The sequence below is a fragment of the Pteronotus mesoamericanus genome, unplaced genomic scaffold (genome assembly GCF_021234165.1).
Source record: "Pteronotus mesoamericanus isolate MK-2021 breed Mesoamerican mustached bat unplaced genomic scaffold, CSHL_Meso_final contig_25, whole genome shotgun sequence".
Taxonomy (NCBI): Eukaryota; Metazoa; Chordata; class Mammalia; order Chiroptera; family Mormoopidae; genus Pteronotus; species Pteronotus mesoamericanus.
The window spans coordinates 18475013-18489107 of record NW_026555105.1 but is presented as its reverse complement, the minus strand read 5'-3'; the positions used below and the strand labels follow the sequence as shown (position 1 = coordinate 18489107).

Here is a 14095-nt window from a genome sequence, read left to right as displayed (position 1 = left end):
CAATTCGCTTTGGTCGCGGTAGTCGGGGCTCGGGACCGGCTGCCATCTTAGTCGTGGGACTGAAGAGTCGCCGCCGCCCCGAGTCCCGGTAAACACCCACTGGCGGAATGGGGGCAGTTGTGGGGAGAGGGGGGAAGAGAGTGTCCGAGGAGAATGAGGAATGGAGGAGTGCGACGCGCAAGCCGCGACCCAGAGCTGCGCTTGCTCCCTCTTCCTTCAGAGCCGGTGCCCGTTGGGGGCGCGGAGACCTCGGGCTAGTGGCTGGGGCCGGGTGGGGGGTGGGACGGCCGGACGCGCGGAAGGGCCACCGTCGGGCTGACACTCCGGAGCTTCTCGGCCCGCGAGCTGCAAGTTATGAGAGGGCTGGGCCGTGGCAAGAACCGTGAGAGTCCAGCTCCGCGCCCTGCAGTCGTGCTCGGGGCCACCTTCTCGCGGCCCGGCCTTTACGTGGGGCCCCGCGGCAGCAGTCGGCCTGGGCGACGTGGCCCTTTAAGGGGCGGTGGCTGGGCCCACCTGCCACCCGGCTAGTCTTATCGAGACTGTTTGGATCCCTCAGTCGTGAGGGGGGCCTAGCACAGCGGCTGCTTCCCCTTGTCTCTATCAGTTTCCTCCCTCCATTGTCCTCCAGCGTGGTGGTCCCGGCCCGGGCGACCTCCTCGGTACCCGCTTCTGCGGCCCCACCGGCGCCTCCCGGCTCTAACTTTTGCAGACGTGGAACTGTCACTGCCCTACCTCCTCATAGTGCCCTTTTCTTTAGTAGAGAAAAGAAAAGAGTAACCGTGAATATATTCTAAGGGTCGAACAGGATGAGGACATGACTTTGGAGGAACTCAAGTTTTCAGACTTAGTTCCGAGCTGCGATTTACAGCGATGAAAACACACGGTCTGTGCCCCGAGGTTGGGCCTGAAATTAGAGATGTAAGCAAGGGAACTTGCAAACTACCCGAAATTCATGATTCCACAGTAACAACTCAACTTCTTCTTCTTGGTTATATTCTATCTTAATGTTGTTACATTTTACTTTTGGGGGAAGTGAGTGAGGGGTGGGGGAAGGAAGAATGGAATTTTTCTTTGAAAATTACTGAGGCAGTGGAGTCAGCCACCTAACACTACACCAAGTTGAGGTCTTCGGCATCTATTCCTAATGCAAATCGACCTTACAGAAGTATGTAAAGGCAGTGGATATTTCCACCCTCAGAATCGGCCAAGGGTTTATTACTCAGCTGAAATAAAGTTCTTATGGCAGTTTTGGTGAGAGAGCCTGCATTGTGTATTCATGGGTTTACTCAAGGTACAGTTACTTCATTTTCAATATTTAGATACTAAGGTGGAAATTCAACTGCTTTTTTGAACAATAAAATGTAAATTTTGGGGGTGTGTGTCCAAAAGGAATTACTTCATTTTCAGCATGAGTTGAATCAACAAGAATGTGATATGAAAAAAAAAAACAAAACCAAAACAAGTGCAGAGTACTTCTGTAATGTAAAACATTTCTACTTTTCTTACAAGTGCGTGTGCGTACCGGCCCCCGCCCCCGCCCTTTACACCTACTGGAAAAGATAAACAAATAGTCCCAAAATTTGACCATTAGAATGATTAGGGGAACTTTTTAAAATTAGAAATTTCAGGGTTTCATCTCCGGAGATTGATTTAGTACCTAGAGGGGTTGGACCTGAAGAATTTCCTTTTAAAACGTGCCTCAAGCAGTTCTGATGGAATTGGGAACCACTGAGGCAAAACAATACTGGGAATATACCAAGGACAGCTCAAAAAAGCTTTGAGACAGAAGAGGCAGTGACCAGGTCTGTCTGAGGTTGGCCAAGAGAAGGAGGCAAGGACCTGCTTGTGTTCCTAACTTGGGTCGTATTGATAGATGATGAGTAAAAGCGTGATAGGGATGGAGAAAAGGAAGAACACAGCAGGTGGAGGAAACACCTTAATGCTGTGTGTAAATGCAGAGGATTGTGGAAGAGAAAGGTTGGGGAACAGAGAGGGATGGGGGAGAGCATTATGAGATGTGAGGCCAGAAAGGTACAAGGAGGCAATTACATGAAAAGTTTTAAGTATAATTCTAAAAAATCTTGAGTTATATGATGTTAGCAGTAAATATCAATTATTAAACAAGGACATGATATGAACACGTGTGTTTTAGAAAGATGGCTCTGATAAATGAAAGGATGGAAGAATGTCTGTTGCAGAGGTCTAGGTGAGAGGTGAAAAGTCTTGACCTTGGAGAGAGGCTGTGGGGATGAACAAGGGGTTGCGTTTAGTTCTTTACTAGTGCAATGTTGATAGAATTTTGGATGAGGATTCTTTTTAGGGCCAGTCTCGGTAAAGGGCTCCTTTTCTGTCATAAGAACCCGTTAGCAAATCTGAATAATACTGCCAGGCTATATATTATATATGTTAATGGTATCAGAGTGTATTGTTTATTAGCATCTTTCAAAAATTAGAAAGAACTAGATTGGGTTCCATTTGGAGGAGAACGTGGAGATTAGACTGAAATTTATAACTGTCAGCATTATTGATTTAAGCCTGTTGGAAGTGTTTTTCTTGCACCCTCAGAAACTTGTTATTAGCAATTTGGAGTTGGAAGAAATTGCAGAGATTATCTAGTCCACAGTGGCAAGTATATTTTGGTTGATGGGCCAACTCTGCTTTGAAGTAGCTTCTAGAAGCAATGCGTTGAGAAAGGATTTTTGTCATAAGGGTTCTCTGGGAAAGGGAATTACCATTGCTGATACTTTCTATGTACATAGGAGGAGGTATATATGTACTGGGCATATGCTAGTCTCAGACCAGTCCATCCTCCTAGTTTTCTGGGGGTTTTTTGTTTGTTTTTAAAATAAAGTCCTAAGCAGGTTAAATTATTTACCTAAAACTACTTAAGAATCAGAGCTCGAAGTAGAGCCATGTTTTGTGACTCCTCGTGGGTCATTCTCCAGTGTATCAAGATGGATGTGGCTACTAAAGAGCTTTTGGTATAAGACCAAAAGGAAAAGAAAACCTTTTTCTAGTCTGTGCCTTTTGACTGTTTAGGCAAGAGTTTAACAAGGAACTTTGGCCTAGAAATAAATTTTCTTCTGGCTTAAGAAATTTGTGTTTGTGCTGATAAGATTAGTTAATTGTTTGGTTTTTTATTCTTGTTTCTCTGTTTTGGGTTTTGGGGATTGGTTTCCTTTATATGAGTTAATAAAGTGTATACAGTTTCTTGGTGTTTTTTTTTTTTTTTTCCTTTCTGTATTTATAGCACCTAGTCAAATTCTGGGCTCATAATAAGCACTCAGTAAAGGCATGTTGATTTTTGTGGCTGTAAATGATACTGGCTTTGAGTCAGTGTAAATTAACAAGGGGGGAGTTGCGGAGTTGAATTGCAGTATTCTCTGGTTGGGAGGTAGGCACTCAGCTAAAAATGTTTGGTTGGAAACTAGCCTCACAACTAAAGGTACCTAGTTAACCAGAAGCTGTTTCTGCTTCTATCCTCCTTCAGGCTAGTAGCATACTGACTATCCTTGGAAAACTGCTCCCAGCTCGGCTCTTTTGCTTCTTTTCAGAACTGAGTATAGTCAGATCCTTAGAGTGTTTTTTCCCCCTAGGAGCTTCCAGATTGTAAGGACTGTCCTTAACTCTGACTCCAATAGGTAGAATATGTGTTTCTATGGCTATTCTCATTTTTTGACATGTAGCCATCATACCCAGAATAACCTACTATGTATGAGTCTCCTGCCTGCCCCATCAACAATTATTTATCCAGTGAAACTTTAAAAGATACTGTTCTGTCAGATTCCCAAGGTCATTGCTGATTTGATGCATTTAACCATAAGAGCAATGTGTTAATGTACCCTTCTTCTCCTCTCAGGTAACATGCATTTAACAGTGGCCTTCTGGAGACAACGCCTTAACCCAAAGAAGTGACTCGTGATTTGAACAGTGCGAACTCCAGGTATGATGGCATGCCTGTGAGAGAGACTGTGGCACAGGAATGGTAGAGAGGGTGAGCCCTGGTCACAGAGCTGCTGTGGGAGGTGTGGTGGGAGGGCACTGTTGATGCTGGCTATATCAGTCGGTTGAAAAATATTTTCGACCTAGATTTGAAACCCAAAGTCCCCTCTATAAGAATTAGCGTGTGAGCCACACTATGCTCTTAATATGGCCCTCTTACTTTTCTGTTTTCCTAGCTTCTGTAGATATACATACACTTTTCCCATTTGTGCTGTTTCATAAACATTTATCTTTGTAAACTTGTCTAGGCATGTGCATGTATATGGCAAAAAAGTGCAGGAATTAAAAAGAAGGTAACATGGTGCAGTGGGAAAAAAATGGAGGAATGGGGAAGAATAGGTCTGGGTTCTCATTTGATTTTTACCACTGAAAAACTGACTTTTCACAAATTATTTAATCTTGCTGGGACTCAGTTTATATTTGTAAAATAGATGTGTTGCTTTTACCTGCTTCCCTGGCATTGTGAGGATCAAATAAAATAATATATATTAAATCTATAGAAAAGAGTTTATAATGTAAGACATTATCTAGATCTACAAAGAGAAGAAGTTGGCAGTAACATTCGAAAAGAAAATACGAGGACAGGACAGATTCACTTTAAAAGATCAGGAGAGAGAAAAGGAAGACTATTGGAATTAAAAAAAAAAGAGTAGAACGTATAAAAAGGCAGTAGTAAGAGAATAGGGAGTGAATGAAGTAGAGTAGATGAATTGGCTGGTGAGGAAGTTGAGTAGGAAGACAGTGCTCCCTTTCACTTCCTAACCTTTACCTTGCTACTATTTTTTGTCACTGTCATTACCACTTCCCTTTACATAAATGTTCTTGTCTCCACTGTAAACATCAATGTTTATTATTCATTCATCTGTGTGACCCTTTGTGTTTATTTTATTTTTTGTTAACTAATTGCCAAACCTGTGATTTGCTTATTATGGCGTCCAAGTGTTATCATCAAACGTGTTCTTAACCTGTTCTTTTTTATAATTGTGGAGAGAAAACGAGATGGTGGGGTGCTTTGTGAGAGATACTAGGAAAACAAATGAGTGAAGTGGATAAGAAATGGTAGAAAGAAGAATTCTTAGAATCTGACAGTAAAAGGAAAGACATGAAAATGAAAAAAAAATATGTAGAGCAAAAAAAAGGGGAAAGGTGATGGCGTTATCTGCAGTAAAGGAACAAGGCAGCTTTCATTTATTTAATGGTGATGTAATACCTCACAAAAACTTACATTCTGGGAAAGATCATTCTCCATACCAAATTTCTTTAAAATATGTCTACAAGTATCCACTTCATTCTGAGCTCACAAAGTACTTTGTGGAAAGAAAATTGGGCCAACATTCAGAAGACCTGGGTTCTAGCCTTGGATTGCATGTTACTTAAATTCTGTGATCTTGGGCAATTCACTTGAATCTCTCTGGGCCTCTGTTTCCTCACTGGTTTATTGAAAGTATTGAACATGATCTCTCAGGTTCCTTCTAGCTCACTCTTTGATTATACGTAGTACTTCATGTGCTAGTATACTAATTTTTCAGGGCTCTGTTGATATCACAATATATGACTGGTTTCAGAAATATCTTATAATAGCACTTCATAATATCTAGTGCTTTATAATTGAGAAGCATTTTAAGCTCTACTTTAAACATGAGTAGAAAGAGAGACTTAGAGGAAACCCAGATAAAGAAATGTTAAGTTTGTAATATTCAGCAAGCATTCATTGAGCTCCTATTGTACTAAGTCCCAAGGGTTGCTTAATATAAAACCCCTGCCTCAAGTATTTTCTGTTTTTGTCGGGAAAACAAACTTACTTACCAGTAATTATTGTAAGAGCGAGATGATTACAAGGATTGCATTGAATAGAAATTTAAGATATTAACTTCGGGTTTCTTGTTTGAAATATGACTGAATATATATATTAAGTGCTGCTTTCTGCTAAGCATTACAGGGAATCATGGTGAAAGAACAGTCCCTGCCCTTAAGAAACTTGCAATTTGTTTTCATGTCTACAAACTGTTTACCCTGATAGATAGAAAGAGAAGTTTTGTACCGTATCATTACTGTAAAGTTTTAAACTAAGAATTATCTGCATGGAGTTTACCTCACTCCAGAAATGTCTAATAAGATACATGCTTTCTGAGAAAATACATTTTATTGGATTCTAAAACCCTTTCTCTGTCAATTACAGATAACAAGGAAAAATCCATTTTTGCCATCTGCATTTAGGTGGACTTTGGTTTGCTTCTTGACAATTAGTGCAAAGAAAAAGTAGACTCTAAAATTTAGTCTTTTGATTCTTTGTTTCAGAGAATCCGTGTAGTTGGTCACAGAGGAAAGAATGCTAGTCTGAAGGAATCATTTTGTAGGGATTAATAACGTATAACAGAGTTAGATTGTCCGATTTTGAATTTTGGCTCTACAGTGTATTGGCAGTATGACTTTGACCAAGTTCCTTAATTTTTTTGTGCCTTAGTTTCCTCATTGTAAATTAGGAATAGTAAAAACATATGTCCATAGGGCTGTTGTGTGAATTAAATGAGATAATGTATATATTTTTTAGGGTCCTTTTTTTTAAAGTATATTTTATTGATTATGCTTTTACAGTTGTCCCAATTTTTTCACCTTTGCCCCCCTTCATCTGGTACTCCCCTTCCCTTCACGACCCATGAACACGGTTAGTTCATGTTCATGGGTCGTACGTGTAAGTTCTTTGGCTTCTCTATTTCCTATACTTTTCCTATATTTTGTTCCTACCAATTACGCTTCTTAGTCCCTGAACTATTTCCCCCTTTCTCCCCAGTCTCGCTCCCCCTCCCAGCTGATAATTCTCCAAATCATCTCCATACCTATGGTGCTGTTTCTGTTCTGGTTTGCTAAGTTTTGTTTTTTTCTTTAAGTTATATTTTATTGACTATGCTGTTACAGTTCTGATTTCTCCCCCGTTGCACCCCTTCACCCAGTGCCCCCTACTCAGGTAATAACCCCACCATTGTTCAAGTCCATGGGTCATGGGTGTAAGTTCTTTGGCTACCCCAATTCCTGTACTGCAGTTTACATTCCCATGGTTTTCTTGTAACTACCTTTTTGTACTTAATCCCTTCACCTGTTTACCCATTCTTCTCCTCCCTGCCCCCATCTGTCAACCATCTAGTAGGTAACTTCTTTTCTCTTGCTGCTTTTAAGAGTCTCTCTTTATTTTTAACCTTAGACCTTTTAATTACAATGTGTCTTGGAGTGGGTCTCTTTGCATCCATCATAATTAGGACTCTATGCTTCTTGGACTTGCATGTGTGTTTCCTTCACCAAATTAGGGAAGTTTTCTTTCAGTGTTTTTTTCAGTGGATTTCCAACTTCTGGCTCTTTCTCTTCTCCCTCAGGCTCCCCTATGATGTGAATGTTGGACCTCTTGAAGTTGTCCCAGAGGCTCTTTATATTATCCTCATTTTTTTTGGAGTCTTTTTTCTTGTTCTGTGTGGGGTTTTTTTTTTTTTTTGTTTTGTTTTTTTGTTTTTTTTGCTTCCTTATGTTCCAAATCATTGATTTGACTCTCAGCTTTGTCCACTCTACTGTTGTTTCCCTATAAATTGTTCTTTATTTCAATTAGTCTATCCTTTGTTTCTGGCTGGGTCTTTTTTATGCGGTTGAGGTCCTCACTTTGTTCCTTGAACATCCTTATAACCAGTGTTTTGAATTCTGCATCTGATAGGTTACTTATCTTCATTTTGTTCAGCTCTTTTTCTGAGGTTTTGATCTGTTCTTTCATTTGGGCCATGATTCTCTGTCTCCTCATTTTGGCAGACTCCCTCTGTTTGTTTCTATGTATAGGTAGAGCTGCTTTGACTCTGTGTCTTGGTAATGTGGCTTAATGTAGGTGCCCTGTAGGGTCCAGTCACAGCCTCTGCTATCACCCAAGCTGGGTACTTGAGGTTTGCCTTCTGTGTGGGCTGAGTACACTCTTCCCTCATAGTTGAGCCTTGATTGCTGTTGGCATATCAATGGGAGGCATTTACTCAAGCTGCAAGGACTGGCTGTGACCACTGACGACCAATCTCCGCCCTCCGTGGAGGATCAGCTGTGCCAAGGCAGGGTAGTCCTCCGGGGTGGTCTGTAGATGTCCATTGGGTGCATTGGCCCTGGAGTTTCCCGGATGGTGCAGGCCAAGGTCAGCCCTCGGATGTGTTTTCCCTGGGGCCACCCTGCCGAAGCTGTAAAGCAATCTGAGATGGCTGCTTGTGCTGGGCTTGGAGATTCCTAGGTGTAGCCAAGATATGAATCTAATCTGTCTGCTGCTAGGGCTCACTGAAGCCAGCTGTTCCTTGTTTGATAGGATTTAGGAGCCAAGACCAGCCATTCTTACAGAAAAGCAGCTTGGGTGGCACCGTAAGCTGGTTGGGGCAGAGTCTCTGGGGATCTCCAAGGTGGGTCAAGCAGTGTTAGCCAGGATGATGGAGTCTCAGCTGTGACACCAGCTTGCCAGCTCTGTGGGTGGAGAGTTTAGCAAAGGGAGAATGGCCTCTGCTTGCCTTGATGCCAGACACTTCAGTTTCTCCTTGTATACCACTGGTGCCTTTCAAGCTGCTACCCCGGAGCTGGAGGTCAGAGGGAGTGAGTCTGAGTAGGCGAGTCTGTGTGTGGGTTCTTTAAGAGGAATGGCTTGCGGCTTCAGCAGTTTTTTTCACTGATTGGATCCCCACTGGTTTTTGCAACCAGGAGTTGTGGGGACTTACCTTCTTGGCACTGGAATCCTGGGCCGGGGGTCCTAGTGTAGATCTGGGACTCCTCACTTCTGAGATATCCCTCCCGAATTTTTATCCACCACATGTGGATGTGGGACCTGCCTGTTCTGTATCTGTGCCCCCCCTACCAGTCTGGATGGGTGTGGTTTCCTTAATTCCGTAGTTGTCAGACTTCCATTCAGCACTATTTCTGATGTTCCTCAGTGATGGTGGTTCTATATTTTAGTTGTAATTTTGGTGTGGTTGTGTGAAGAGGCGAGCCATGTTTGCTTAAGCCACCATCTTTGAAAAGATTTATTTCCCTGTCCCTTTTTTTAGATTCAGTTGTTGATAGTTGTGAATTTGTTGCCTTTTTAATGTTCATGGTTTTGATCTTCTTTTTCTTAAGTCCCTTTAACATTTCATGTAATAATGGCTTGGTGGTGATGAACTCCTTCCACTTTACTTTGCCTGGGAAGCACTTCATCCTCATTTCCATTCTAAATGATAGCTTTGCTGGATAGAGTAATCTAGGTTGTAGGTGCTTGCTTTTCATTACTTTGAATACTTCTTGCCAGTCCCTTCTGGCCTGAAAAGTTTCTTTTGAGAAATCAGGTGACAGTCTTATGGGAACTCCTTTGTAGGTAACTCTCTGCTTTTCTCTTGCTACTTTTAAGATTCTCTCTATCTTTAACCTTTGGCATTTTAATTATGATACGTCTTGATGTGGTCCTTTTTGGATCCAACTTGTTTGGGACTCTTTGTGTTTCCTGGACTTGTATATCTATTTCCTTCACCAAATTAGGGAAATAATTATTTTTTCAAATAAGTTTTCAATTTCTTGCCTTCCCCTTCTTCTTCTGGCACCCCTATGATTCAGATGTTGGTACATTTAGAGTTGTCCCAGAGGTTCCTAAGCCTATCCTCATTTTTCTTGAATTCTTGTTTCTTCTTTCTGTTTTGGTTCAATGTTCATTTCTCCCTTATGTTCCAAATTGTTGATTTGAATCCTAGCTTCCTTCCCTTCTTTGTTGGTTCCCTGTGGGTTTTTTAAAAATTTCACCTAGTGTAACCTTCATTTCTTCCTTTATGTTTTTGCTGTACTCAATGAGTTCTCTGAGCACCCTGATCACCAGTGTTTAAACCTCTGCATCTGATAGGCTGGCTATCTTCATTTCATTTAGTTCTTTTTGTGGGGTTTTGTTCTGTTCTTTTTTTTTTAAAATCATATTTATTCTATTACAGTTGTCTCAGTTTTTACCCCTTTGCCCTCTTCCACTCTTCCAACCCACCCATCCCCTGTTCCCACATTCAGTTCCCACTCTTGTCCTTGTCCATGGGTCATTCATACATGTTCTTTGTCTAGTCCTTTCTCCTTCTTTCTGCCACTGTCCTCTTTCCCCAATCCCCTCTGATCACTTTCAGTCTGCTCCATGTTTCTGTGCCTGTGGTTTATTTTGTTCATTAGTTTATTTTGTTGAATAGATTCCACATATAGGTGAGATCATATGATATTTGTGTTTCACAGACTGGCTTATTTCACTGAGCATAATATTCTCCAGTTCCATCCATGTTGCTGCAAGAGGTAGGAGTTTCTTCTTTCTTTCTTTTTTGTTCTGCTCTTTCATTTGGGCCATATTTCTTTGTCTCCTCAAGTTGGCAGCCTCCCTGTGTTTGTTTCTGTGTATTAGGTAGAGCTGCTTTGACTCCCTGACTTAGCGCACCTGTGAAGTTGTATGGGCTGGAGCCTTAGGTATTTGCCAGGGCAGGGTGACTTTGTGGTTCTTTGTGGGGCGGGCTTAGAGAGGGGAGAGCGCCACTCCCTGGTTTTTGGAGGTTTGCCTGGCACTTGCTCTTTTTCCAGCAACTTCACCCACTTCCCATATGCAATGGCACCCTGCCAGCTGCTGCCCTGTTGGTGAAACCCAGAGTCGGTAGGTTTGTTTACATTCTAAGTCCCTGTGGGGCCTTTAACTGGTGAAAATCTGGCAGTTTCTTCTGCTGCCCTAGCCCCACTCCCTTGCCCCCCCAACCCCTGGTTTTTATAGCCAGGGGGAATGGGGAGTTATTTTCCCTGTGCTGGAACCCCAGGCTCTGCGGTCTGGCCTGGGGCTGGGATTGCGCGCTCCCAAGGTCTTCCTCCTAGTTTTTATCCACCACACATGAATGCGGGACCATCGTTCTGCTGCCGCCATCTCTCCATGCCACACCGCATTTCTGCTTCTGTCTGCAACTCCACCCCTTCTACCTGTTTGGATGAATGTGGCTTCTTTAAATCCTTGGTGGTTGGACTTCCATACAACTTGATTTTCTGACAGTTCTCAGTGGTATTTATTTTGAGATCTGCTTGTCATTTCTCCTATGGTTGTGTGAGGAGATGAAGTGTGTCTACCTATGCCTCCATCTTGGCTGGAAGTCTGAGATAAAGTATTTTTTGAACAATAGTTAGCTCACAGTAAGCGTGAAATGTTAATTACTATTACTTTGTTGTTATCGCTACCACCAACCTTGTCATTCTTGAAATTATCATCAATTTATTCATTTAGTAAGCTTACCCAGGGTGAGCATTGTAAATTCAAAAGCCTATAAGGGCTAGATGAACATTTTCAATAGTAAAGAAAGATCAGATTGGGACTGAAGTGAATAAGGAATTTATGTCTCTCTAATGAGACAGCTGTTAGGCAGCTTTGAATCACTTTTCTTTTTCTCTTTTTAAAATTTATTGATTTTTGAGAGAGAGAAACAGAAACAGAGAAAAAGGGAAACATCGATTTGTTGTTCCACTTATTTATGCATTAATTGGTTGATTCTTTTCTGTGCCCTGGCTGGAGATGGAGCGCACAACCTTGGTGTATCAGGTCGATGCTCTGACCAACTTAGTTACTTGATCAGGGCATTGGCTCATTCTTTTTTTAAATTGAGGCAAAATTCACCATTTTAACCATTTAAAAATATGTACTTCAGTGTTGGTTCAATATTGATCTAGTGGGGAGTATAGACTGAGTGTGGTCTGAACATCTTAACTTTTTTCTAAAGAGAAGCTGGAAATTCAGATTTTGTGAGAACTCTTTAATTTTAAATGTTGGCAAATTATGAATTCATAATATAAACACTGTGGGCCAAACAAATCACCACTGTGGGCTGAAATTGTCTTGTGGGCTACCGCTTTGCAACCTCTGATGTGAGGCTTGACTTTCTGCAGCATAGCCCATGTTCCCTGTCTTCTAGGAAGAAAGTCCTTACCCACATAAAGATTTAAGACAGTTCAAGTATTACCTCAAAGCAGTCTAGGGCTGTATGAGGGGTATGCAGAATAACTATTAAGGCAGAGAGAAAAAGTGAGTTATTCAAGACTGGGATTCAGAATGGGCAAGGGTGAAGAGGCAGGAATGAACTTGAGGTGGTGGAAGTACAGTGAATAGATTAGTTGGAGTTTAGATCAGTCTGAAGAGGTTTTGTGTGGGCATGGTAATAGGAGAAAGTTTGGAAAAATTAAGAGACCTTCTTATTTTGGGATAACCTTAAGTCCTATTGGGTGACAAATTTAATTGGGATTTTATGAAGATTTATTTGATAGTACGGAGGTCTACAATATTTACTAGGGTTGTTGGTTTCTGGAGGTGGGGAGACCAGACTAAGGGGGTGGTAATGGGAATATGAAGGAAGGGACAAAAGCTTGTATCTGGGTCACCCTGCGACACTGGAACCCTGCAAAGGTAAAGAGGGCCAATTTTGAAAGATTTTTTTCCTATTCATTTTGTAAAAACTGGGGTATGTGAGGATAATAACACTGTGTGGACAGACTGTCCTTCTTTTTTTCATGTTGTGGATCTTTCTTCATCACTCTCTCAGCTCCAGGACTCTCCTTGATGATGGATCACATACATGGTGATATGATTTTCCAGTTTGCACAAGTAGAATAGAAAGACAAGGAAGTTTTAAGTGTAATACAAATAGTTGAAGGTTAATTAGCAGTATAACTAAATATAAATGCTGCCAGTCTCTATCAGACAATTTTATAAAGTGTTTAGATGAATTAGGCAAATAGTGAGGTCTTTATCTACAAATATGCACTTAGGGTTTTTTTGTTTTATGAAAGTAGGATTTGAAAAGATTATGCTTTTGAAAAAATGGTATTAATGTGATGGTTTTAAAGCATCGGATTTGGATTACCAGCTGTAAACATAGATATTCTGACTCTCATTTTTTCTTTCCTCTCAAAAATGGGCATAATTTCTACTTCCCATGGTTGTTGTGAGACTACACATTTTAAAAATGCTAACTAAGCCCTGGCTGGTGTGGCTCAGTGGATTGAGTACCAGCCTGGAAACCAGAGGGTCACTGGTTTAGTTCCCAGTTAGGGCTCATGCCTGGATTGTGGGGATAGGCCCCCAGTGGCGGGGGGATGTGAAAGGCAACCACACATTGATGTTTCTCTCCCTCCTTCCCTTCCCCTCACTCTAAAATAAATAAATAAATCTTTAAACAGATAAAAATAATTTTAAAAAATGCTGACTAAATGATTATTAGTAACCTTGTTTAAAAAAGAAAAAGGAAGTATCAAAGTTGTTCAACTGCTTATTACATTTCTGGTTTTGGATTTTTGGTAATTTCAGTTAACCTCTGATAAATTTCATTAGGCTTGTTTATATGTGGAGTTTTTGTATCTACCAAGGTTTGGAAACACTGACAAATGGTTTGCTCATAGAAAAAATGTAGAGTTTTGCAGCAGAAACTTGACACAATAATTAATTTATGATTTAGAATGTTTAAAGAAACTGATAAATGTTGTAGAAAGGTGAAATGTGTTAATTCTGTATAATGTTGAGAAAGTGAGTTTTAGGATTTTATTTTTACCAGGATTTTTGTTTTGTTTTCTGCTTTATTGTGAAAACTTTCTCGACATACACATGAAAGTTATTCCTTATTTATAGCTAAAATTAAAAATGCAGTGTTGTAAGTAGTTTTTCTTAGTAAGTAAACTGAAAAGATGGTGTGTTAGGTATAGGTTGAGTATTAAGAATGTTTGAGCTCTAACTGATATGGCTCAGTGGATTGAGTGCCAGCCTGGAACCTAAACGTCACAGGTTCGATTCCCCATCAGGGCACGTGCCTGGGTTGCAGGCCAGGTTCCAGGTTTTAGGCCAGGTTTGGGGTGTGTGAGTGGCAACCAATTGATGTTTCTCTCAGCACATGGATATTTCCCTCTCTCCCTATATAAATAAATAAAATCTAAGAAAAATAAAATAAAAGAATATTTGAGATATAGCAACATTTCCCTCATTGTTGAATAAGAGTACTAAACTGAGCCTCTGAAAAATAGAGTTGCTGCCATCATAGAGATGCAACAATAGGGTCAAATTGAGCTAAATCTCATTTAATTAGAA

The 14095-nt window shown here is 41.0% G+C and overlaps 1 protein-coding gene across 2 annotated transcripts in view; it reads left to right on the top strand.

Annotated features, from left to right (window-relative positions):
• Positions 1 to 14095, top strand: part of ITCH (itchy E3 ubiquitin protein ligase) — a 121788-nt gene continuing 107693 nt past the window's right edge. For both annotated transcript variants that reach the window (XM_054573867.1, XM_054573866.1), the window contains exons 1-2: positions 1 to 88; positions 3860 to 3943. The gene's annotated coding sequence lies outside the window, so the exon portion shown is untranslated. The remainder of the gene's footprint in view (positions 89 to 3859; positions 3944 to 14095) is intronic.